The sequence below is a fragment of the Somniosus microcephalus genome, chromosome 1 (assembly GCF_052327205.1).
Source record: "Somniosus microcephalus isolate GS21.2 chromosome 1, FLI_Smic_1.0, whole genome shotgun sequence".
Taxonomy (NCBI): domain Eukaryota; kingdom Metazoa; phylum Chordata; class Chondrichthyes; order Squaliformes; family Somniosidae; genus Somniosus; species Somniosus microcephalus.
The window spans coordinates 394,954,373-394,979,191 of NC_140987.1; positions in this window are offsets into that span (position 1 = coordinate 394,954,373).

The following is a 24,819-nucleotide window of genomic DNA, read 5'->3' on the forward strand; positions in this document are numbered from 1 at the left end:
CCATTCCTGGCAAATATGGTCCTTAATACTGTGATGGTTTTTTCCATGGTGGTGGAGGACATCTTTATTACCTCCGGCCACTTGGAGTGTGCATCAACTGCGATTAAGAACATTGAGTCCATAAATGGACCAGCAAAGTCGATGTGCACCCTTTGCCAGGGAGATGAGGGCCACTCCCATGGATGTAGAGGGGCCTGTGGCGGAGCATTTTGGACCTTCTGGCATCCTAGGCAGCTCTTGGTCATGTCTTCGATGTCTCCATCGATACCTGGCCACCATACAAACGCCCTAGCTAGGTTCTTCATTTTCACTCCACCCAGATGCCCCTCGTGAAGCTCCTTTAGCACTTTATCCTGGAGTTTGGGTGGAATCACCACTCTGGATCCACACATCAAGGTTCCTCGGCACACTGACAGCTGTTCTCTTCTTTGCGAGAATGCTGGCAACAGTGGTTCGCCATGTGCTGGCCATCCCTTCACTGTTAAATCGTAGACCCGTGAGAGAGTAGGGTCATTTCTTGCCTCCCTTTCAATGGCAGAATTTGTCACCGGTAGACATTCCACTATGGTAGAGTGGAATATCTCTACTGGGTCTACTGTAGGTGCCTCTTCTATCGTTGGCAACGGTAGGCGTGATAAACCGTCAGCATTCCCATGCTGTTTTGACCCTTTGTATTCAATGTTGTATTGGTGTGCCCCTAGAAAAAGGGACCACCTCTGTAGTCTTTGTGCCGTCATAATGGGGACACCTTTTTTAGGGTTGAATATGGAGATGAGGGGTTGATGGTCAGTCAGCAAGGTAAATTTTTGTCCGTGTAGGTAATGGTTGAATTTCTTCACTCCCCATACCAGGCTATCTGGGCATAGTTACGCTCAGCTGAGTTCAATGAGCGTGACGCAAAAGCTATCGGCCGTTCCGAGCCATCAGGGAATCTATGGGACAATACTGCTCCTATGCCGTAAGGGGATGCATCGCACGCCAGTTTGATTGGTAGTGATGGGTTGTAATGAGCCAAAATTTTCTCGGATGTGATTAAGTCTTTACATTTATGGAAGGCACGTTTACAGTCTTCGTTCCATTTCCAAATCACTCCTGTCTGTAGAAGATCATTAAGAGGGTGTAGAATAGTTGATAAGTTCGGTAAAAATTTATGATAGTAATTTATTAATCCCAGGAATGACCTTAATTGTGAAACATTTTCAGGTGCTGGGGCTTTTATAACTGCTTCAATTTTTTCAGGTGACTTATGCAACCCTTCCTTATTAATTATGTGGCCACAATATGATATCTGATTTTGGAAAAATTCGCACTTGGGGCGATTTGCTCGTAGGCCCCGTTCTTTCAGCCTAGTGAGCACCTGCTCCAAATTGGCAAGGTGCTCGTTGTCGTTTTCTCCTGTTATAAGGATGTCGTCTAGGTAGCATTGAGTCCCCGGAATCCCTTGCAGGACTTGCTCCATAGCTCTTTGCCAGATAGCTGGAGCTGATGCTATTCCAAAAACCAGTCGATTGTACTGGTACAGGCCTTTGTGTGTGTTTATTGTGAGATACTTTTTAGAGGTCTCCTCAACCTCCATCTGTAGATATGCCTGTGCCAAGTCAATTTTTGTGAAACGTTTCCCTCCGGATAGTGAGGCGAAAATATCTTCTATCCTCGGAAGAGGATACTGTACCGTGTGAAGGACCGGGTTTACAGTCACCTTAAAGTCCCCACAGATGCGAATTTTTTTCTGTTCCTCAGAGTTATTTTTCAATGTTTTTTTCATGACTGGAACGATGGGTGTTGCCCATTCGCTCCAATCTATTTTGGATAATACGCCTGCCTTTTCCAAATTCTTCAGCTCTGCCTCGACTGCCGGACGTATTGCGTATGGCACCGGTCTTGCCTTAAAAAATTTTGGAATTGCTGTATCTTCCACTTTTATTGAGGCGGTGATGCCTTTCAAGGTTCCTAGTTTCTCTTGAAACACTTCTTTGGCGTTGGCCAAGATGTCTTTTAATCGTTCAGGTATGATGTCATCATTGTTTTTTTCCTTACTGGTCACCGTCAGTGCCTGAATGGAGTGCCAGTCTAAACGTATCTTCCTTATCCATTCACGTCCCAACAACGGTGGACCACCATCTTGTAGAATGTATAAATACAACTTTTGTATTTCTTTGCCGTTGTATACCACAGGCACCCTTATTTTTCCTTTGGGGTAGACTTTCTGCCCCGTATATGTTTTTAAGATAATGGATGTGTCTTTTAGAGGTATATGCGAAAATAGCCTCTCGTAATCTCATCGATTTATTACGGTTAGAGCTGATCCTGTATCTAGCTCCATTTTAACTGGGGACCCTGCTATTGTGAGGGTAACCCAAATGGTTTGGTAATCCTCTTTGGCAAGTACATTATGTAATTTGAGACAGCTTAGTCTCTTGTTTCCGGAGTCGCTATCGCTATTCTGGTCTTCGGAGCTATTGTCCGTCATCATTTGTACCTTCCTGTACTTTTCTTTATTGATTTTTTGTTTTCTGTCAGTGGATTTATTTTGTCCAGATTGGCATACCCGTGCAATGTGTCCAATCTTACCACATTGCCTGCATGCTTTGCCCTTGAACCAGCAGTCCCTCTGGTTATGGGTGGATCTGCCGCAGCGATAACATCTTCCGAACTCCTGTGTCATTTTATGGGTGCCAAAGTCCTGTGTCTCTTGTTGTATCTCTGCAGCTCCTTTTGCTGCTGCTTCGTATGATACAGCCATACTGAAAGCTTTGTCCAATGTTAAATCTTTTTCAGAAAGCAGTCTTTTTTGTGTTCCTTCACTTAAGAGACCGCAAACAAATTTGTCTCGAAGATAATCCGATAGTCCTGCTCCGAATTGGCAGTACTTTGATAGCTTTCTTAATTCGGTTAGGTAATCAGCGTTACTTTCATTCTTGTGTTGATTTCTCTTGAAGAACTTGAATCGTTCCGCTATCAGCAGCGGTGTTGGGTTTAAATGCTCCTGCAGGGTATCAACAATTTCTTTAAAAGTCTTGTCCTTTGGTTTGGCTGGAGTGATTAAATTTCGTAACAGCCCGTATGTCTTCGCGCCCATTAAGTTCAGAAGTACTGAAGCTTTTTTTTCATCTGTTATTCCATTTGCAGTGCAATAAACCTCTACTCTTTCCACGTATGTGGTCCAATCTTCTATTTCGCCATCAAAAGCCTCAATATTACCAGATTTAGGCATTTCAGAAAAGATATGGCGCTTCCCGCGCTTTTTTTTTCTCTGTAGCAACGATATGGCGCTTCCCGCGCTTTCCCGCCGCTGCTACCGATAACAACGCTGTTTTACTGTGGTTTCCGTTTATTCACTGTTGGAGACTCGTTCCCGACGGAGGTCTAAACGCTGACCTGCTTGCCGCGCCGGCCGTCTCTCGAGTGCACCCTCCCAGTCCGTTATTGCTTGCCTCCGATTTCGCTGCCTGTCTCAGCTGTAGAGCCCGCCGCTGGAGCTCCAGCCTGACGCCCAGGAAGGATTAGCGCAGTACATGTCACCAGCTTGGCCAGCTGGTGAAACCACAGTTTCTCTTACTTCCTTGAGTCTTCTGGACGCTGGAGGAATCGATGTCCTTGAGGTGCTGCCGAATTGCAGGTAAGTCCGTTTCCACCTTGTCGCCACTGTAGTGTCCGTGTGTAGATAAAGACACTGAAGACAGGAGTTGGTTCATAGGTATTTACTAAGCAAGTCTGGGGGGGGGGTTTCTAAAGGATATACACAATACACAGGCTTATATAGCCCAAGTGGCAATTACCGGCATTACGCACACCTGGGGCTCTTAAAGGCACATACACCATAATTGCTCTTAAAGGCACATACACCACACTCTTCACCCTCTGTCTTACCCCGTCGACGCTGCTCGGCTCTCTCTCCGCTGTCGGTCGACTCCAGCCGCCGCTGCTCGGGAAGGGTCTGCGCTGGACCTGTCGTCGGTCTCTTACTGCTCGTTGTGGCTGGGGAACCAAGCCCGGCTCTCCACAGCCTCCCCTGCAAAGTTGGATCTCTGCCTGACTGCTGGGCGGTTGCTCGTGGTCGATGCCCGTGTTCCTGGCCTCGACTATTTTTTTTTTTTTTTTCTTCCTTTTATGTTGCAGGTAGATTCGAATCGACACTCGTCGCCACTGTTAGATCCATGGTTCAATGGATAAATAATCACACGGATGCTGTACATTAACAAATAACAGGTCTTTACTGGAGGAGGGTAATCTCTAGACTGGGGGTACAGAGGCATGCGCAAAGCTTATATACCGGTGTGGTCACTGCCGGTACTACAGTATACAGGAGCTGTAAAAGTAGTTCTGACTTAAAGGCACATACACTACAGTGGGGGTGAAATTGGTCTTCAGCAGCAGGGCAAAATGTGCTCATTGTGAATCGGCAGCCTGTTTTACACTGGACCTGATTTTCTTTTCAATTGACTTCAATGGAATGAAATGGCTTTAAATGGAGTTTATCAAAATCCTGAGTCAAGAATGACCTTGACAAAATCATTTTTAAAATAAAGTTTAGACTATAATATTATTACATCTGCACCAGTATCAGATTGCGAGCCTCTACAACTGCCCTCTGTAGTCCTGTTGTCGTGCTCCAGTTATGTTAATCCTCCGACTTTTATCATGATAGAAATGCTTTTTGCCTTAGTAAGTATTTTCCCAATTTAAACATGTTATTGTAGAAACACTGAAATATACAGAATTGAAGAAAAACATGGAAGCATAAGAATGAGCCATGAATCTTGTCACATCCCCCTACCCTCTTCATGCTGTTGTGTGATGCTGATGACACATCAATAATCGTGTAAAATGGAATAATGCATGATAAAGGTCTCATAGCCAAAGGCTAATTTATTTCTTCTAGCATACTGCAGATTTGTAACAGAAGCCGTATTTTTTTCCTTTAAGATTTGCAATGTCAACTTTATTTACCGAGCAGCTTCTTACAGAGTAGTTAATCTAATAGGGCTGCAAGGCCTGATTTTTTGCAATGCTTCAGCAAAGCCATAATTACTGAGCAAGTCACCAGCTTGTCAGCTGTATCAGACTGTTATATCTCCCCTCCTTTTCAGTTCTATCTAGAGCTTATATGAAGGTTATTCTTTTCATATCACTTGAAACTGGTGTCTTGGGAAAGCGAACAATCTTGGTTCTGGAGAGTAGCACCTAGGGGTCATACAGAGACTTGTCTTTCTGGGTCAAAGAATGTTGGACTGCTTTAAAATGTAGGCGTCATGGCAACTCCCAGGGAAGCAAGCATTCAGTTACATTATGTGCTGCCAGTTGTCAACAATCTGGTCCAGAAATTCCTTATATTACCGCCACGAGTTAGCACTGCAATCCTGGCATAAAAGGGCGGCCGCCACTCTAACGCCCTTTCTGGCGTGGGAATCGACGGCTGCCATTTTGGTGAGGGCCTTAGCACTGCTATTAGCCCTGGAGATGCAAATATAGAGGGCGTGACGCCAGTCAGTGTGCAACCCCGACTTACCATCACGCTCTGCGAACTTGGACATTAGCGCAGAGTTTAGCGCTGTGTCCTAAGCTTGCTCTGAAAAGCGAATGTGCAGCAGACTGACAGGGACATTGTCAGCACTTCTTAAAGGCACACACACATCTTTCAGGTAAGTTTGCATTTAAGCTTTTGGACTGGATTTTTTATATTTTATTGAAGTAGTGGCTTGGTGCAATACATATTAAAGTATGCAGGGAGTGCTGCTGGACGTTTGCAAGGCCTCGGATGGTAAATGAAGGCCTCTGAGAAGACAGAAAATGCTGGAAATACTCAGCAGGTCAGGCAGCATCCGTGGAGAGAGAAACAGAGTTCATGTCTCAGGTCAAGATGCTGCCTGACCTGCTGATTATTTCCAGCATTTTCTGCTTTTATTTCAGATTTATAGCATCCACTCGCAGAGGGAAAAGAAAGATGTAGAAGAGGAGGAAGCAGAAGAGGAGGAAGCAGAAGGAAGGATGCAACCCAGACAGCCCCTTTCTGGCTGGGATATCCAGGATGGAATCATCCGCCTGCGGTACCAGTGACCACAACCTCAATTCCCTTTCAACATTTGTCCCACAACTTACCTTCCCTCTGTTACTGACCATCACAGTGTCCTCTTGGCCACAATGCTGAAATAAAAGCCGCCACAAAGCAAACTTTCCAATCCAACTCTATACATCTATCCATCCAATATGACATAAAGAAATCAACTAATCACCCTTATGCATTCCATTAATGTTTGTTTTGTGTGTGCCTTTGCCTATCCTACTGATATCATGCAGTGCTACCCCAGTGGCTGCAGCATGGCTGGTGGAAGGCTGCTGACTTTCAGTAGGGGCTACTGCAATTTTTAGGCCTCTGCATATTGAGGGAGTGGAATCCTTTCTTGCTGACATGGTTTTGGCATTGGGCAAGAGAGTATGTGAGGCCATGTGGGTACAAGGGTCGTTGTGGCCTTATCTGTCACGTCAAAGTGGTGTGTGAGGTGGAGGTGACCTGTAGGTCCTCTTGCAGCATCTGGCATAACTAAATGATGGCTTCCATTGGCGACTAAATACTTCAAAGGCAGTGTAGTGTATGTAACCTGAAGAAGGAACTATATTCTGCAGCCCCTGTATACTGCAGTACCAGTAGTGACCACCCCTGTATATAAGCCTGTGTAGTAACCTTGCATAGTAGTTCCAGTTTTGTCTCCATTCAGTAAACACCTGTTATCACCAACTCCTGCAGTCCGTGTCTCAATTACACACGGATGTTACACTGGCGACGAACAGATCCGAACTTACCTACAATTCTGCACCACCTCACGGGGATCCATCCCTGAAGCAAAGTTATTGGAGGTCGAGGCCAGAAGGAAGAAATCCAAAAAGAAAAAAAAAGAAAACAAACAGCAGAAACGGGCGTCGACCATGGGCAACCGCCCTCTGATTCATCGAATTAGAAGATTTGCAGGAGAGGCTGTTGAGAGCAGGGCTTGGTTATCCAGTCTATGGTGTTCCAGCTAATCGGGCTGGTGGCAGGTAGTACACTGATCCTTCCTGGGCTGCGGCGGGCTAGAGCTCGATCGGGTGGCTTTTCAACGGGGCCGAGCAGCGTTGTCGGGAAGAGGAGAGAGAGAGAGAGAGAGGGTGGAGCACACCGGGCGCGGCCGGTGCTACGAAGCCGGGCAACGTACAGACCCAAGAAGAGGGAGGGAAGTGTCCCATAGGGTCTGCTCTGACGACGAGAACAGTAATTAAAATAAAAGAAATTAGAAGCGCAGAAAGCCGCGAGGAGCTGCAGTTTGCCACGGGGACCGCGGAGAGTGGCGTTGGCAGCGGCGCGGGGGGAAGCGCGTGAAGACCATAGGGCGTTGCCATCAAGGCATAAAAACGCCAGCAACAGCGCTAGCAGCAGCGGGAAGGCAGAAAGCGCGGGAGGCGCCATCTTAATCCAGCGGGGAAGAAGGCAAAGCGCAGGAGGCGCCATTTTGTTCAATCGGGAACGAAGGCAAAGCGCGGGAGGCGCCATCTTAGATCTCCAAGATGCCGAAGACTGGCAATATCACTGCCTTCGATAATGCAATAGAAGACTGGACCACGTATGTGGAAAGAGTCGAAGTATATTGCAAGGCAAATGAAGTAGCTGATGAGAAAAAGGCATCGGTACTACTAAACTTAATGGGCGCAAGAATGTACGGCCTATTGCGGAACCTGATCACTCCAGTCAAACTGATAGCAGAAAGATTTAAATTCCACAAGAGAAATCAGCATAAAGATGAGAGCAATGCTGATTACCTTACGGAACTACGCAAGCTATCAAAGCACTGCCAGTTCGGAGCAGGACTGGCAGATACCCTACGGGACAAATTTGTCTGTGGACTCCTGAGTGAAGGAACCCAGAAGAGGTTACTCTCAGAGAAAGAGCTGACGCTAGATAAGGCTTTCAGCATGGCAGTATCGTACAAAGCAGCAGCAAGGGGAGCTGCGGAAATACAGCAAAAGCCACAGGAATACGGCACCCATGAAATGACACGGGGATTTGAAAAATGTTATCGCTGCGGCAGAACAACCCATGACCAGAAGGACTGCTGGTCCAAGGACAAAACATGCAGGCAATGCGGAAAGATGGGACACATTGCACGAGTTTGCAGGTCCGGGAAGAAGACTAACGACAACAAAAAGGCTACTAAGGAACAGTACAGGAAAGTACAAAAGATGACGGACAGTAGTTCCGAAGACCAGAAGAGCGATAGTGAATCCGGGAACAAGAGACTAAGCTGTCTCAAACTACACAACATAATCACAAAAGAGGATCACCAAACCATTTGGGTCACCCTCACGATAGCAGGGTCCCAAGTCAAAATGGAATTGGATACAGGATCAGCCCTGACCGTCATGAATCGACGAGACTATGAGCGGCTATTCTCACACGTACCCTTGAAAGACACATCCATTGTCTTGAAGATGTATACGGGGCAGAAAGTATACCCCAGAGGGAAAATAAGGGTGCCTTACGAATACAACGGCAAGGAAATACAGAAATTGTATCTGTACATACTGCAAGATGGTGGACCACCGTTATTGGGATGTGAATGGATCAGAAAGATAAGTTTAGACTGGCACTCCATTCAGGCACTGACTGTGGCTGGTAAAAAGGATGACGACGTCACACCTGGACCATTGTCAAAAATCTTAGCTAACACTAAAGAGGTATTTCAACATGGACTGGGAACTCTTAAAGGCGTAACCACCTCGATAAAAATAGAAGAGAATGCAATTCCCCAGTTTTTCAAAGCAAGACTGGTACCGTATGCAATTCGCCCAGCCGTCGAGGCAGAGCTGGAGAATCTGGAGAATGCAGGCGTGTTATCTAAGGTAGACTGGAGCGAGTGGGCGACACCCATCGTTCCTGTCATGAAGAAAACGTTAAACAATAAGTCTGAGGAGCCAAGGAAGGTTCGCATCTGTGGGGACTTCAAGGTGACTGTGAACCCAGTCCTTCACACAGTGCAGTATCCTCTTCTGAGGATAGAAGATATTTTCGCCTCACTATCTGGAGGGAAGCGTTTTACAAAAATTGACCTAGCACAAGCATATTTGCAGATGGAGGTTGAAGAATCCTCTAGGAAATATCTCACGATAAACACTTACAAAGGTCTTTACCAGTATAATCGACTGGTATTCAGAGTAGCATCAGCTCCGGCGATATGGCAAAGAACGATGGAACAAGTCCTGCAAGGGATTCCGGGGACTCAGTGTTACTTGGACGACATCCTAGTGACAGGTGAAAATGACAGTGAACACCTTGCCAACCTAGAGCAGGTGCTCACTAGACTAAGAGAACATGGGCTACGAGCCAATCACCCCAAGTGCGAGTTTTTTAAGAAACAGATATCGTATTGTGGCCACGTGATTGATGAAGAGGGGTTACATAAGTCCCCTGACAAAATTGAAGCGGTAGTTAAGGCTCCAGCGCCTGAAAATGTGTCGCAACTGAGGTCATTCCTCGGATTGGTGAATTACTACCATAAGTTTTTGCCGAATTTGTCCACAATTCTGCACCCACTGAACGCCCTACTACAAACTGGAGTAGCATGGAAATGGAGTGATGAATGTAAGTGGGCCTTTCAGAAGTGTAAAGACCTGATCACTTCAAGAGAAGTATTGGCTCACTACAACCCATCACTACCAATAAGACTGGCGTGTGATGCGTCTCCCTACGGCATTGGAGCGGTAGTGTCACATAAATTCCTTGATGGTTCAGAGAGGCCGGTAGCTTTTGCATCACGCTCGTTAACTTCAGCCGAGCGTAACTACACCCAGATTGACAGAGAGGCCCTCAGCTTGGTGTGGGGGGTGAAGAAGTTCAATCACTACCTGCACGGACAGAAATTTACTCTACTAACTGATCATCAACCTCTTGTCTCCATTTTCAACGCTCAGAAGGGCGTCCCGATAATGACAGCACAACGGCTACAGAGGTGGTCCCTTTTCCTAGGGGCACACCAATATGACATTGAGTACAAAGGAACTAAACAGCATGGGAATGCTGATGGATTGTCGCGCCTACCGTTGCCGACGGTGGAAGAAGCACCTGCAGTGGATCCTGTGGAGATATTCCACTCAACCATAGTCGAATGTCTACCTGTGACGAATGCAAACATAGAAAAGGAAACACGAAATGACCCGACACTCTCCAGGGTCTATGATTTAATGGTGAAGGGATGGCCAGCACATGGCGAACCACTGTTGCCAGCATTCTCGCCGAGAAGAGAACAGCTGTCAGTGTGCTGAGGAACCTTGATGTGTGGATCCAGAGTAGTAATTCCACCCAAATTGAAGGATAGAGTGCTCAATGAGCTTCATGAGGGTCATCTGGGAGGGGTAAAAATGAAGAACTTAGCCAGAGCGTTTGTGTGGTGGCCGGGAATCGATAGAGAAATCGAAGAGATGACCAAGAGCTGTACAGGATGCCAGAAGGTCCAAAACGCCCCACCACAAGCCCCTCTACATCCATGGGAGTGGCCCTCATCTCCATGGCAAAGGGTGCACATTGATTTTGCTGGTCCATTTATGGACTCGATGTTTTTAATTGCAGTGGATGCACATTCAAAGTGGCCAGAGGTAATAAAAATGTCCTCAACCACCACGAACCATATTCGCCAGAAATGGGCTGCCTGAACAGATTTGCTCCGACAATGGGCCACAGTTTGTGTCTGAAGAGTTCTGGAGGTTCTTAAAGAACAATGGTGTTAAGCATTACACATCCGCCCCATATCATCCAGCCACTAATGGATTGGCCGAGAGGTTTGTTCAAACATTCAAGAAGGCTATCAAGGCAATGTGTAATGAAGATATACCCCTACAACACAAGGTGGATAAGTTCTTGTTTGCCTACCGGAATGCGACACATGCGGTTAGCAACCAAACTCCAGCCATGATGTTCTTCAATCGAAGACTAAGATGCCGCTTGGATTTGGTTAAGCCAAACATCAGAAGAGATGTGGAGAACAGGCAGTTTCAGAATATGAATGAAAGGCCAACCAGGAGTTTCAAGATATGTCAACCAGTTTTGGCCCGGGACTACCGCACAGAGAAATGGCAGCCAGGAACGATCTGCACACGGCAAGGACCTCTAATGTATACCGTGGACGTTGGAGAGAGCATTGTAAGACGCCATGCTGACCAGATTCTAGAGTCACTGGAAAATGTCAAATCTACACCGCGATCCTATACACCTGGTGATGAAACCGAAGTACCAATTGCATCTACCTCAGAATCGGTGATATTGGAAGCAGACGAACCAAACAACGACGTTGATCCCGAATCCACTTTGCCAGAAGTACCTGATACCCCAAAGAGGCGTTATCCGGACAGAATCAGGAAGCTTCCTCAAAGACTGAATTTATAATTGATTACCTTCAGCTAATGTATATGGCAACTGTAATTGTAAATATGTTATTTAATTATTAATCGAATGTTATGTACTGTTTAGCTAAAAGGGGAGGAATTGTAGTGTATGTAACCTGAAGAAGGAACTATATTCTGCAGCCCCTGTATACTGCAGTACCAGTAGTGACCACCCCTGTATATAAGCCTGTGTAGTAACCTTGCATAGTAGTTCCAGTTTTGTCTCCGTTCAGTAAACACCTGTTGTCACCAACTCCTGCAGTCCGTGTCTCAATTACACACGGACGTTACAGGCTGTGCTCTTCAGTCAAATTCCTAGAAGTAAAGGGAGTTAAGGGTTACGGGGAGCGGGCAGGAATTTGGACATGAGTCTAGGTTCGGATCGGTCATGGCCCTGTGGGTAGCGGAGCGGGCCCAGGGGCCGTGTAGCCTGATCCTGTTCCTATTTCGTGTGTCTAATTCTGTTAGATTCAGGAGATGGTTCTGTGATAGTGGATTGGCGGTTAGGATCAGATCAGCCATGATCTTATTGAATGGCGGAGCAGGCTCGAGGGGCCGGTTGGCCTACTCCTGCTCCTATTTCTTATGTTCTTATGTTCTTATGTAAATAGAAGCGCCTCTTTCTGTTGTGATGTTATTGACAAATGGTGGCATTCACTCTGGTGCAGGCTCACCAGCTTGGCATCCCTCCAATACTCATTCTCCTCTTCTTCCAAGCAACAAAGATAGATGGGAATTTGCAATGGGAATTTGCCCTTGTTCCCTGTCTGAAATGGTGGGGAGGTACAGGAATGGCTGTTATTCAGCAAATGGCCAGACAAGTAGCATAAGCAGATGAAAAAAACATTGACAGCAAGAATACAAAAAATCAAATGACTGCGAAATAGCTTTTAACTGCACATGTTAATGCTAAAACCTTGTCCTTTAAACTCTTTTTCTGCCATCTCCATCATACCTAGCAAACCTGGATAGTTATTAAACACAGGTGAAAATTAATCAATGCAAATGAGATGGAAATGACTGAAATTGGGGCATGGACTAAAGCAGGCAAAGAGCCGATGTTATTATCTGCTGCTGTCTGCCTGATTAATACCACAAAAGTGGGCGATGGCCAGTGGAAAATCATAGCTTCAATCTGTAGGAAACAGATAGTTGTAGAAGGGTTCCCTTCAATGGCTGTGGTTACATGTTTAAAGTGTTAAAATGTGCTGCTTGAGAGAGGGAGTTGTAATTTTTGTGGCAGTTCATGCATGAATAGTTGAAATGCAGGAAACGAAGTCTAGCTACGTCCACTGTTAAATGGGATGTTAAAACTGATTGCCTGACTGCTGTAAAAAAAAATTTTGGAGTTCAAAGAAATTGATATCCTTTTAACACCAGAACTTTCTGTGTTATTCGGGCTTTATTTCCTTGTGCTTCTACCACGGGGGGGGTGGGTGGATAGAGCTCCTTATAGTAAGAAGTTTACTTTTGTACCTCCAGTGACTGGGGGGCTGAATAAGCAGTTCCACCGCAATGCTGTCAGTACTCGTGCTCAGAAGGCTCTGACCATGTCTGTGCATGCATCTGAATGCGTTGCTCTTGGCCCATAATGCAAGGTCAGCTCATTTACTTAATCTGAGGATCCTTTGATTCGTGTACCATGCAATCTGGGTATTGAGGGAATGGAAACCCTTCCTGTTCTGTGGATGCCCTCAAAACAATATGAGGGTGCCACTGATTGCGGCCTGGACCTTGCAGAAGCCAGCAACGCCATAAAACTGTACGGCCCTATCTCGCTGCGGTCTTGCTGTAATACCAAGAGTGATGAATTGGCCTTCTCTCCTTTAAAGGGAGCCAGTGACCTGGCGAACGCTTGCCTGAATTGGACCATGGCTGATGCTACAGAAATTGCCTGTGGCGGCCTGAAATTGACATTGATTATTGAAGTTGAGTGCGGTGGTCACTTTTACAACCACTGAGAGAGAAGTATGGGCAGATGAATGTGGCTTGAGGTCCTCCTACAGAGCTGCCCTACTGCCTCTTTGCTGATGCTTAGTTTACTTATGCACAGCTCCTAAGACAGGTCCTCATAGACCTCTGCTGCCTGTATTTTCAATGGCGGTTAATATTTGGTGAGCCGCAACCTCCTTAAATGGTGCCTGACTCTCCTTACTCCATCCTGTGCTCCTCCTTCGCCATGATTTTTCTTTTATTCGTTCATGGGATGTGGGCGTCGCTGGCAAGGCCAGCATTTATTGCCCATCCCTAATTGCCCTTGAGAAGATGGTGGTGAGCCGCCTTCTTGAACTGCTGCAGTCTGTGTGGTGAAGGTACTCCCACCGTGCTGTTAGGGAGGGAGTTCCAGGATTTTAACCCAGCGACGATGAAGGATCAGGGATATACTTCCAAGTCAGGATGGTGTGTAACTTCGAAGGAAACTTGGAGGTGGTGGTGTTCCCATGAGCCTGCTGCCCTTGTCCTTCTAGGTGGAAGAGGTTGCGGGTTTGGGAGGTGCTGCCGAAAAAGCCTTGGCGAGTTGGTGCAGTGCCTCTTGTAGATGGTACACACTGCAGCCATGGTGCACCGGTGTTGGAGGGAGTGAATATTTAAGGTGGTGGATAATAATAATAATAATAATAATCAACTTTATTGTCATTGTTAGTGCACAAGTGCAGTACAACGAAATGTAAGCTTGCGGCTCCCGAGAGTGTACATTTTGATTAAAACATTTAACATTCATTTGACTTGTAACATGAACATAAACATAATAAAGTGCATTGGCAGATGTGCAGGCTTTAGAGTTTACTTGCAGAGTTCAATAGGATGACAGCCCTGGGAAAGAAGCTGTTCCTAAATCTGGTCATTCGGGTGCGAATGCATCTGTAGTGTCTCCCAGATGGCAGGGGGGCGAACAAACTGTGGCTGGGGTGGGTAGGGTCTTTGATGATGGTCAGTGACCTCCGTAAACAGTGTTTCTGGTAGATGTTCTCAATGGTCGGTAGCCGGGTGCCAGTAATGCGTTGGGCAGTTTTGACTACCCGCTGCACGGCTTTCCGGTCATAGGAGCTACAGCTGCCATACCACACTGTGATACAGTTCGTCAGGATGCTCTCTATTGTGCAGCGGTAAAAGTTAGAGAGGATCAGGGGTGACAGATTACATCCCTTCAGCCTCCTTAGGAAATATAGGTGCTGCTGGGCCTTCTTCACCAAAGAGGAGGTATTGAGGGACCAGGAGAGGTCTTCCGTGATGTGGACTCCGAGGAACTTAAAGCTGTCCACCCTTTCCACCACAGCCCCATGGATGTGGATGGGGGTGTGTCTTCCGCCTTTAGACTTCCTGAAGTCCACAATGATTTCCTTGGTTTTCTTGATGTTAAGGGCCAGGTTGTTATCGGCGCACCACTTCACGAGGTGCTGGACCTCCTCCCTGTAGGCTGACTCATCGTTGTTGGTGATCTGGCCTACCACCGTGGTATCATCCGCAAACTTGATGATGGTGTTGGAACCATGAACAGCCACACAGTCGTGGGTGAAGAGGGAGTAGAGGAGGGGGCTCAGCACACATCCTTGTGGGGCCCCTGTGTTCAGGGTCGGTGGGGGGAGGTGTGGTTACCTAATTTGACAGACTGGGGTCTGTTAGTTAGGAAGTCTAGGGTCCAGTTGCAAAGGGAAGTGTTCAGGCCAAGAGTGTGGAGTTTGGTGGCCAGCTTGTTGGGGACGATAGTGTTGAATGCTGAGCTGTAGTCTATGAACAGCATTCTGATGTAGGTCTCTTTACCGTCTAAGTGTTTCAATGCAGAATGTAGAGCAGTTGTGATTGCATCCTCTGTTGATCTGTTTGCACGATAGGCAAACTGGTGTTGGTCAAGAGAGGCGGGAACACTGGCTTTGATGTGAGCCAGGACCAGTCTCTCGAAACACTTCATTATGATGGGTGTGAGTGCGACAGGTCGATAGTCGTTCAGACACGTCACAGCCGTTTGCTTTGGCACAGGAATAATGGTGGCGGCCTTGAAGCATGTAGGGACTACTGCCTGGGCCAGTGACAGATTGAAGATGGCGGTGAAGACATCAGCCAGCTGATCAGCACATTCCTTGAGTACCCGTCCAGGGATGCTATCCGGTCCAGCAGCCTTACGTGTGTTCACTCCGCGTAGAACACCCCTTACGTCGGAGGTCGACAGAGTGAGCACCTGGTCTTCCGGGGGTGGCAAGGCTTTGGTAGCCGGCTCCCTGTTGTCCCTGTCAAAGCAAGCGTAGAAGTGGTTAAGCTCCTCCGGAAGGGAGGCATCGCTAACCGGGGGGGCTGGTGTTTTTACTCTTATAGTCGGTGATAGACTGGATGCCTTGCCACATGCGCCGGGGGTCCGAGTTGTTGTGGAAATGATCCTCAATCCGCAGTGTCAGGTTTCTTTTGGCAGTCCTGATACCCTTTTTTAGGTTGGTCCTAGCTGCACTGTAAGCCACCGCGTCGCCAGATTTAAATGCTACGTCGCGTGCTTTCAACAGCAAGCGGACCTCCCCATTCAACCAGGGTTTCTGGTTGGGGTATGTCCTGATATTTTTATGGGTCGTGACGACCTCGACGCAACTGTTGATGTAGAATAGCACTGTGGATGCATATTCCTCGATGTCAGTATGGGCAAACATGCTCCAATCAGTGCGTTCGAAGCAATCCTGAAGCTCTGAGACTGCCCCCTCTGGCCATACTTTCACTGATCTTACTGATGTTTTCACTCTTTTGATGAGCGGTTTGTATGCCGGGGCTAGAAACAAGGAAGGGGGTCAGACTTCCCAAGGTGGGGGCAGGGAATGGCCTTATAAGCATCTACAATGCTCGTGTATACTTGATCCAGTGTGTTCTCCCCTCTTGTGGGGCAGGAAACATTCTGGTGGAATTTCGGGAGTACAGATTTTAGGTTTATGTGATTGAAGTCCCCTGCGACGATAAAAGCTCCGTCTGGGTGCGCAGTTTGTTGTTCGCTGATGGCCCTGTAGAGGTTCTTCAGTGCTAGTTTGGCATTAGCGTGTGGTGGGATGTAGACCGCAGTGATGATAACAGCTGTGAATTCCCGAGGCATGTAGAAGGGTCTGCACCTTACCATGAGGACAAATCAAGCGGGCTGCTTTGTCCTGGATGGTGTTGAGCTTCTTGAGTGTTGTTGGAGCTGCACTCATCCAGGCAAGTAGAGAGTATTCCATCACACTCCTTAATTGTGCCTTGTAGATGGTGGAAAGGCTTTGGGGAGTCAGGAGATGAGATGCTCGCTGCAGAATACCTAGCCTGATGATAATGACATAAGTCCATAGGGAATGCTATAGCTGCTCCCGAGAAGACCTGACTGTGGGTGAGGGCGTCTGGAAATATGCCGGTGAGCTGACTCTATCAGAAGCAAGTGCAGGTATTTGTAGTCCGAAATTCCGAATAAAAGCTTAAGGAAGTATTGCCCAGCTGTAGAAATCAGTTTTTAAACTCTCCAGACTCTTCAGACTCATAAACTCCTCACTTCTGCTTTGATCATCTGATCCTGGCAGCTGCTGTGCCTCTTATATCTCAGTCTAATTTACCCAGACTGCATTAGCAGCGCGAACCCAGGAAACTCGCAGCTGCTACGCCACTGGCTCTCACTCTGACATATGTAAATACGTGCAGTGGGCACTTGGCGGGCAGGTTGCAGGAAGGCACAAAGAGTGCAAGGGAACTCGGGGGAATGTTTTAATCGCACAAAATGGGCAGAAACGACTTCCACCTGATTTTCTTGACTAAAAAAATTTCAAATGTTGTTTATATACTGATAATGCACTGATAATGGTAAGGAACCCCCCCCCCCCCCCGCCTCCCTCCCCCGCTTCCTCTCTCCATTAGTTTTGGAATCACTTGGCAAGAGGCTATGGGGCGAACAGCTAATACATAAAATAGCATTTTGGTGTATAGCTCCTAGCAACAAAATATACCATTCTGTCACTCTGTATCATTTTTCTTCTATTTTTAAACATTAGCTCATTAAAGGTCTATAGCTACTCATGCAAAAAGAGCTGATAGCACTGCCAAACTCAAAAGCCAGACTTCAACATGTCAAAGAGATATTTCATTGCTAGCAGCTACCCTGATCTCCCGTGATGTCACCAACGGAGAGCCAAGACTGTTAAATCTCAAGAGTTTATTAACCTTGCTTGTATATAACAATTAAAAGAGTACGCAGGAGACAGGGTTCAGTTAACAGCCATTACTTCCAGAAGAATCTCTTCAACTTAATGCACTCTATTTCCCATAGTGCATTGCACATCACAACTACGGTAAGCTATGTGGGACAATTTAAATACAACATTCAAAATACACAACATCTCCTCCCCTCTTACATTAGATGTCCCAATAGAACCACAACATTTTTAAAACACAATAACCTGGGAGTGAAGGTAGACTTCCTCCAACCATGGCTATACCCATGGGGATTATTCTGCCCCAGATAAAGGGTAAGCCTCTGAACTATAAGTTCAAACGTATAGGGGCCCGCCGTTCTCTGGTAGGATACCGGCGGTCAACCTGGCTCTCCAGTTCATTGTCTCTCACAGGTGACGTCACCACAGGTGTAGGCGGCTGGGGTGCCTTGCTGATGAGATAGGGCTGAAGCGGCTGCTTCCTCAGAAGGTGAACCTCTCGGTGTAGAAGGCGGATGACCCACAGCGTCACCCAATGGCAGATAAACCGCTGTTGGTGGTTCAGTGGGTGTTGCTGCACTTCGTAGAAGCTGATCGGTGTGTCTCTTCCAGACAATGTCCTCGGGTGTCTGTACAGTGTAGGATACTGGACCAGTCTGTGCAATGACAGTAGCAGGAACCCACTTAGGTCCACCACTGTAGTTCCGTGCCAACACATGTTCACCTGGACTGAAGACTCTGTCTTTGGAGTGTTGTTCACGTCGCTTGATCTGCTTGTCCTGCTGATACTGTACCACGTCTTTCACCTTTGGCGGATTCAGCAGGTCGAAGTTGGTTCATAGCTCTCTTTTGAGCAGTAGAGTGGCAGTTGATGCTTTTGTGGTCGCATGTGGTGTGTTCCTGTAACTCAATAGGAAACTATTCAGGCGCTGATGAAGCGTTCCCATGCCTTGCGATGCTTTTAGAGAGTGTTTCATGGTCTGAACAAACCTCTCAGCTAGACCATTGGTCACAGGGTGGTATGGTGTAGCCCTGATATGCTGTACGCCATTCACCTGCAGGAATGTAGCCATTTCTTGTGACACCCACTGTGGACCGTTGTCTGAGACAAGTTGCATCGGAGATCCAAATCGGTTGAACACCTCACCTAACTTCTCGATGGTCTTCTCAGCGGTGGTGGACCTCATTATAACAACCTCTGGCCACTTACTGTGCACGTCAACAGCCACCAGGAACATTCTCTCCTCGAATGGACCTGCAAAGTCTACATGAATGCGGTGCCATGCTTCCTCCAAAAAGTCCCAGGGGTGAAGAGGTGCAAGCTGTGGCACATTACAAACTCTCTGACATGAGGAACAGGTTTTAGCTTTGTCCTCAATCTGTCCATCCATACCCGGCCACCAGAAGTAGCTCCTCGCTATTTCTTTCATATGAACCATTCCGCAGTGTCCGGAGTGTAGTTGCTGTAACAGTGGTTTCCGTAGCAATGGTGGAATAACCACTCTCCTCCCCCACAGCAAACATCCAGACTGCACCGACAGTTTGTTTCTCCTTAAGATATATGGTTTCAGGTTTGGGTCATCGCTGTCAAGCTTGCCCCTGACGATAATGTCCAGCACTGCAGACAACACTGGGTCGTTTCTGGTGTTTCGTCAGACCTGTGTCGAAGTAACAGGCGTGTTCTCCACCTGCCTAAAATAGCAGATGTCCATGCTACTCGTCATAGGCTTGGTGACAGGCAGCGGCAACCTGGAAAGACCGTCGGCGTTGCCGTGCAGGTCAGACTTGCGATATCTAATGTCAAAGGTGTGTGCAGACAACAGCAGCGCCCACCCTTGCATTCTGCTCGCAGCAAGTGACGGAATCCCTGTATGTGGCCCGAAGATGGTCGTGAGAGGGCGGTGATCTGTTAGCAGGGTGAACTGTATCCCGTACAAATATTGGTGAAACTTGCGAACACCAAAAACGATGCTCAGTGCTTCTCATTCTATTTGGGCGTAGTTAGTTTCAGCTCTATTCAAAGTCCTAGATGCGAATGCTATCGGCTTCTCTTCGTTTGGCATGATATGAGAAACGACCGCTCCCACACCATATGACGATGCATCACAAGCTAACTGTATTGGTAATGAAGGGTTAATATGCATCAAAGCCTTTGACTTCAGGAGCGTGTCCTTTGCTGTCATGAATGCCTCCTGGCACTTGTTAGTCCATTCCCACTTCTTGTCTTTACATAGCAACCAATGCAGTGGCCTCAGCATCGAGGCTAGGTTCGGTATGAACCGTCCATAGTAGTTCAGTAACCCTAGAAAAGAACGCAGCTGGCTGATATTTTCAGGTGCTGGGGCATCCACGATTGCCTTGGTCTTGGATGGTGCCTTGTGAAGGCCTGTGGCATCGATCACATGACCGAGGTACTCAACTGATGCCTGAAAAAAATCGCATTTATCCCTGCAAACTCTGAGGCCTAGAAATTTAGTTGGTTGCGCCAGCCGGTAGCGCCTTAGGAGGAGTAGATGTCGGGCACTAGGCGGCTAGCGGCCGGGCGCAGCGCGATCTGCGCCTCGCCCCAACTTCACTCACGATTTAGCAGTGGCGCAAAGTCTTTGCGCGCGCTCAGCTGCGCGCGCAGATCATGATGTCATTTGCTCGTGCAACGCCCTTTGTGCGCCCCCAACTGGAAATTCAGTTGCGATGCCCCATTGTGCGCCTGGCGCCCCTAGCGACTGTTAGAATGGAACGGTGCTCAGTCAATGCGGGGCGCGGGGGGCGCAAATTAAAGGGCACTCCTCCTGCACTATAAAAGGCTGCCATTTCGCAGCACTCCTTCTTGAGAGACGGATCTTTGCAGAGAGACCAAGGTAGAGAGCTTTCTGCTTTGGCCCAACACTCGGACAGGTACTTGTGGCTTCAGGCCACAGCTTTCCACTTGTCTTTGCCTTCATTGACATATCATTGTTTGCCAGCATATTATGGGGGCTGCAATGGGTGCAAACGCTGGCTTTCTCAATTGCATCCAAAGGGCTCACAGACGCCGTGAGAGAGTGGCAGCCCTGGCTAGATGGAGAGGGGGCAACAGGCGTCGGGAAAGGAGGCCTTACCCACCCAGGGTATACCGCCAGCAGTTCTCCTATCTCAACATGTCTGACGAGCAGTGTGTTCGGAGGCTGCGATTCAGAAGGGAGGTGGTCACAGAGATCTGCCACCTGCTTGGCGATGATCTGCAGCCACAGCTGAGGAGCAGGACGTCTCTGTCGGTGGCAGTGAAGGTGACGGTGGCTCTCAACTTCTATGCCACCGGCTCCTTCCAATCCGCTACTGGAGACATTTCCAACATCTCCCAGTTCGCCGTGCATTGCTGCATCCACCAGGTGACCAATGCCCTTTTCAAAAGGAGACGTCAGTTCATCTCCTTCTCCATGGCCCTTGCCAAGCAGCAACAGCGTGCAATGGGCTTTGCAGCATTCGCGGGCTTCCCCATGGTGCAGGGCGCCATTGACTGCACGCATGTGGCTTTGCGGGCACCTCTGGAGAATGCCGAGGATTACCGCAACCGGAAGGGCTACCATTCGCTGAACGTCCAGCTGGTGTGTGACCACAGGCAGCTCATCCTAGCTGTCAATGCCCGCTTTCCAGGCAGCAGCCACGATGCCTTCATCCTGCGACAGACTTCTGTGGCAGACATGTTCCAGGCCCAGCCTCACCCACGAGGATGGCTTATCGGGGACAAAGGCTATCCTTTGTGTACCTGGCTGATGACCCCGCTCCGTGCGCCCAGCACCCCTGCTGAAGAGGGATACAACGATAGCCATCAAGCGACCAGGAACATCATCGAACAAACAATCGGCGTCCTGAAGCAACGGTTCCGCTGTCTGGATTGTTCCGGTGGAGCCCTACAATATTCGCCGGAGCGAGTCTCCCATTTCGTGGTCGTTTGCTGCATGCTGCACAACCTGGCTATCCGCAGGACTCAGCCACTGCCACCAGACATTGGAGGACCACCTGAGGAGGAGGAGGAGGAGGAGGAGGAGGATGACCAGCACAGGAGGGAGGCAGAAAGTGCAAGGGCCGCCCGTCGCCGGCTTATTGAACGTCGGTCCTAGGCCCCCTCTCAGGGAATGGCTTGTGCCAATGTCAGCAGATGAATGTAGCCGCTCCACAAGCCCTCAGCCGAGCAGGGCAACCCGGACTTTACAAAAAAACCATGCACAGTGCAATTTAAGAACAATAATTTATTGCAAACCTCTGCCCTTCCCACATTACATCCTCATGTGGAGAAGCCCCCTCCAAAAACACAAAACTACCAGTCTCGGCCTTACAAAAAGAAAGAAAGACACCAGTCTCGGCCTTACAAAAACACAACTGCACCAGTCTCGGCCTTACAAAAAGAAAGAAAGACACCAGTCTCGGCCTTACAAAAACACAACTACACCAATCTCGGCCATACAAAAAGCACCAGGCATTTGTGCATACCTTCTACTTTTTGCCCTGCGAGGGCGATGCCTTTCGCATCCTTGCCTGGCCCCTGCCCGCCCTGCAGCTCCTCCTCAATGGGAGCCCAGTGGCTACAGCAATGCTGTGGGAAGGCTGCTGAGGGGCAGATGGCGAGACGGCAGATGCCCTTGGGGGTCGGCCTGCACCAGCTCTGGCCTTGGAGTGGCCGGCTGCTGACTGCTCCAACTCTGGCTGGGCGGCAGCAGTCTGTCCAGCGGCTCGTGGCAGCTGCAATGGCGGAGTGGCAGTGTCGGCTGCAGGAATGGTGCCAACCTGGCAGATCGCAGGTGCTCGCTGGTCGCCTGAGACATTGGCACTCGCACGGGCCAGCACTGCAGCATGCGCAGCAAACAGCTGAAGAACAGACTGCTGGGCTGCTGCTGCGCAGCGAGTGCCCTGGCGATGCCTGGCTGATCCAGCGAGGGTGGCAGCAGTTAGTGCCCGTGTGGCCCTGGTCTGTGTCCGCATGACAACAGCCAGTGACTGGACGGCACGACTGAGCACTTGGCTCGAAGCCGCCTGTGCTGCCGCGAAGTCCTGTAGACTCCTGGGCTGTGCTGCACTGAATTGATCCAGACTCCTGGCCTGTGCTGCTCCAAATTGCTGCACACTCCTTGACAAAGACTCAATGAAGTCAGGCATCCTTGCCACTGCAGCCATGAGCTCATTGTGCCTGCGCTCAGCCTGGACGGCCATTTCCTCCAGGAGCCGCACCTCCTCTGCGCTGACCGTTGCAGGACTGGAGGCCGCACTCACCCTCTGTGGAGAAGTCCACCGAGCTTCCCCACCCCTCCCGCGTTGCTGCAGGCCGCTGGGCCCCGGAGCTTCACTCTCCTCCAACCCTTCCCCCCGGCTCCCCTCCAGGGAAGACGTGTCCCCTACATCGCCATGGGCTGGCACGGCTGGGGGTGGCACTGATGGGCCGGCTTCCTCTTCCTCCTCCTCGTATTCCGAAGCGCTGACAGTGGCAGCTTGAGGGCCCGCCTCCTCACCTGGCGATTCACCATCTGAAAGCAGGAAGGCACAAGAGTAGCTTTAGAGTGAGGACAGGGCGGCAGCGAGGGAGGCATGAGTGGTGCCATTCACTGCATTGGTCGGACAGTGGCAAAGGATGCTGATCTGAGGCGCAAGTGGAACGAGCGAGGTCAAAAAGGTGATGCCCTTACCATTGGTGCCCAGAACAGGGTCGGCATCTCCACTGGCGACGGGGCCAATCAGCCGGCCTGCCATAATGTGCTCCACACGCTGGTCGAGGTCGGAGAGCTCTCTTTTACGTCAGGACGGCCTCCCCCGGTGTCAGTTAGTTTCCGCCGGTTGTGCGCCACCTTGGCCTGCAAGAGAAAGGACGGCCTCTAAGTACAGTGTGAAGCCCTGATCTTGTCTGCACTGCCTCCCATGGTCAAATAGCTTGTACAGTGTGAAGCCCTGATCTTGACTGCACTGCCTCCCATGGTCGAATAGCTTGTACAGTGTGTAAAGTGCTGAATGTGCAAGTGATTTTCATGCCAGTCCCATAGCTGCTGGATGAGGGCTGGCCATTAGGGCTTTCAGGTCCCTTTGCCCATAAAGTGAGGTGCACATGCAGGGATGAGGAGGACACTGGAAAGGGTACTCACCCTGACAACCCGAGTGAGGTCGTTGAACTTCTTCCGGCATTGCACAGGAGTCCTGGCAACCACGCTGTTGGAAGACACCCTGTTTGAGACCTCCCTCCAGGCTTTCCGGTAGGCGCTGGGCAGCGGCCTCTTGCCACCTTCTGGGAACAGAACATGGCGCCTGCGCTCCACTCCGCCAACCAGCAGCCTCAGGTCACCGTCGCTGAAGCGCTGCGCTCTCTCCCTGGCCTTCTCCATAGCCCTGGGCGTTGTGCAGATGAAGCTGAAGTGGTCAGGCCTAGGTTGAGGGCTGCAGTGTGCAGGGCGTGGCAGGCAAACAAATCCACCCTCCCCCTTTAAGAGCTGACCGGCGCCAGAGTGTCTGCCATCAATCAACAACTCGCCGCACCTGCGCTGCGCCCGGCCTTGGGGGTATCGCTCAGCACCGCCGGCTTAGCGCCTAAAGATAGTCGTGCATCGCCTGTTTTAGCGCAGCAGCAACCTCTTGGGGCGATGCGACTGAATATCGGCGAAGGTGGCGCGACTTTGCGCCGGGCGCAAACTTTAGCGGCCGCCCGACTTTACCGCCCCAAAAGTGGCTATACTGAATTTCTAGGCCTGAGTCCATAATCCCTCAGTCTCTGTAGCGTTGCGTCCAAGTTACGCAGATGGTCTTGGTCATCACACCCAGTAACTAAGATATCATCTAAGTAGCACTGGACTCCAGGCAATCCACTAAGGATCTGGTCCATAGCACGTTGGAAAAGCGCTGGAGCTGATGTAATTCCGAAAGGAAGTCGACAATACTTAAATAGGCCCTTGTGTGTCACAATAGTCAGCATTTCTCGTGACTGTTCATCCACATGCATTTGCAGGTAGGCTTGACAGAGGTCGATTGTGCTAAACTTCTGGCCCCCAGCAAGTCCCGCAAACAAATCATCAATATGGGGAAGCGGATATTGCTCCACTGGCAATACAGGGTTAACAGTTACTTTAAAATCTCCACATATCCTAACTCCACCCCCTTTCTTGAGCACTGGTACGGTGGGCGTTGCCCATTCACTCACGCTGACTGGTTCTAGTACTCCGCTTTCAACTAGGGCTTCTAAGTCAGCCTCGACTTTTGGTCTGATGGCATAAGGTACGGGTCGTGCCTTCATGAACTTGGGTTTGCTATCCTGCTT